General features: G+C 63.8%; 1 pseudogene; it reads left to right on the top strand.

The window, feature by feature from the left end:
* The window catches only part of LOC124607564, a 7,963-nt pseudogene that overhangs the window by 2,338 nt on the left and 3,125 nt on the right, over positions 1–2,500 (top strand).

The raw sequence follows: 2,500 nt of genomic DNA, 5'->3' as shown, positions 1-2,500 counted from the left end.
TTGGATCCGTAACTTCGGGATAAGGATTGGCTCTGAGGATCGGGGCGTGTCGGGCTTGGTCGGGAAGTGGGTCAGCGCTAACGTGCCGGGCCTGGGCGAGGTGAGTGCCGTAGGGGTGCCGGTAAGTGCGGGCGTTTAGCGCGGGCGTGGTCTGCTCTCGCCGTTGGTTGGCCTCGTGCTGGCCGGCGGTGCAGGATGCGCGCGCCTGCGCGGCGTTCGCGCCCCGGTGCTTCAACCTGCGTGCAGGATCCGAGCTCGGTCCCGTGCCTTGGCCTCCCACGGATCTTCCTTGCTGCGAGGCCGCGTCCGCCTTAGCGTGCTCCTCCGGGGGCGCGCGGGTGCGCGGATTCTCTTCGGCCGCCATTCAACGATCAACTCAGAACTGGCACGGACTGGGGGAATCCGACTGTCTAATTAAAACAAAGCATTGCGATGGCCCTAGCGGGTGTTGACGCAATGTGATTTCTGCCCAGTGCTCTGAATGTCAACGTGAAGAAATTCAAGCAAGCGCGGGTAAACGGCGGGAGTAACTATGACTCTCTTAAGGTGGCCAAGTGGCGGCGGTGTGGCTGCATCCGGACTTGGCTTCTCGAAGTGCGGTCTTGATGTAGTCGTGCTGCTGCTGCGAGGTGCCTTCCTTGGGTTATAGTTACAGGGAGAGTGATGCGCAATACATGGGCCTAGCCCTCTTAGCCTCTCCTCTCCTGCGGTCTTCTCCCCTTCTCGTGGGCGCGCTGATTTCGCTGAGTGGAAGACCGCACCAGGGGCTTGGGGGGGTTACCAGCCCCCCCTCGCACTATCCCTTTTTTAGTTGGGGGCAGTAAGCAGAGAATAAGTGGTGGCCCTTCCGCTGAAGGTGCCACCCCAACTCCCCCAGCACCTAGCCGGCCAACCGGCCGTGCCGAAAATCTTGTAACTTTTGCAGCTATGTACACCTGTAGTGAGTGCCACCGCAGCTTTACAACCAAGAACGGTCTCGGGGTCCATCGCCGCCGCCAACATCTTGCGGCAGCCAACGCGGAGATCGTCACGGAGAGGCATCGCGCGAGGTGGACGGAGGAAGAAGTCCTGTCGCTCGCCAAGGCGGAGGCCGAACTGTTCCTTGAGAGGGACGCCCGGTTCTTCTTCGTCAATCAAGAACTCATCAGGATGTTCCCCGACCGAACGCTCGAGGCAATCAAGTGCCGACGGCGGCAAGCTGCCCACAAGCAGCTTGTCCGCCAATTCATGGAGGCGTTTGAGATCGGTCGGGGGGAAGAGCCGGCGTCCCGCCGGGGAGCAGCGAGCCCGCTGCCTGACGCGGGCGAGGCCGCTGCGCCGCCCGTCGACGCAGCCGAGGACTTCGCGGCCGACACCACCGGGCCGCCGCCGGAGGGGCCGACTGACGCCGCCATCTGGGAGCATCTGGCGGGGCTACCCGCTTCCGCCCAGCGTTTCTCTGCCCTGGATCGTGTCATAGGTCTGGGGCGGGGCACGCCGCCCGATGTCATCCTGGGCATGCTCCCGGATGCCCTTGCGTCGGTCGGGTCCAGAGGGGAGAGATCGATCACCAGGACACAGCGGCCGCGCCAACCATCGAAGCGGCCGCCTGCCGCGCCGCCGACGCAGAAGCGCAAGCGGCGCCGCTGGGAGTACGCGAGAACGCAGGATGCCTTCCGACGGTCGCGTGCACGTTGCGTGCGCGGCCTCTTGGATGGCACCCTGCTCCAGCCGCCACCTGCCATCCCTGGTCTGCTGGACTTCTGGGCGGACCTCTTCACCAAGAAGCCCATCTCCACCGCGGGCTTCATTCGTGACCGCCTCCTCCCGCACTCAGAGCCTGTCGCTCTCGAGTGCATATGGGGGCCGGTCACACATGAGGAGGTCGCCGCCGCGTTGCCGCCCAGGGGATCAGCAGCCGGGCCGGACGGCCTTACCCCAGCGGAGTTGCGGCGCCTGCCGCACGAAGTCCTGGTGAAAGTGATGAATCTCTTCCTTCTGGCCCGCGCCCTTCCGGAACGCCTGCTTCGCGCGCGGACGTCCCTTCTCCCGAAAACGGCTGCACCAACATCCCCCGCTGACTTTCGCCCCATTACGGTCTGCTCGGTGTTGGCGCGGACCTTTCACAAGGTTCTCGCGTCACGCCTGATGCGCGCATGTGCTGTGGACGAACGTCAGCGGGCATTCATCCCTCGGGATGGGATGTTGGAAAATACCTTCATCTTGGACACTGCTCTCACCGACGCAGTTCGCTCCTGCCGCTCTGTCTTTGTGGCATCGATCGACGTATCTAAGGCATTCGATTCGGTAGATCATGCTGCCCTTCGCCCCGTGCTGAAGGCGCATGGCCTGCCGGATTGCTTTGTCGAGTATGTCGAGCGGTGCTACGAGGGCAGCACGACAGTGATAGCGGACGGCGCCGGCGTGGGCGTGTCTGTGCAGCCAGCACGGGGCGTTCGCCAGGGCGATCCCCTCTCCCCCCTCCTGTTCAACTTTGCGGTGGACTACGTTTTAGGCCAAC

This window comes from Schistocerca americana, chromosome 3 (assembly GCF_021461395.2).
Source record: "Schistocerca americana isolate TAMUIC-IGC-003095 chromosome 3, iqSchAmer2.1, whole genome shotgun sequence".
NCBI lineage: Eukaryota > Metazoa > Arthropoda > Insecta > Orthoptera > Acrididae > Schistocerca > Schistocerca americana.
Note: the sequence above shows the minus strand (reverse complement) of the source record. Positions and strands in the feature narration are given on the sequence as shown.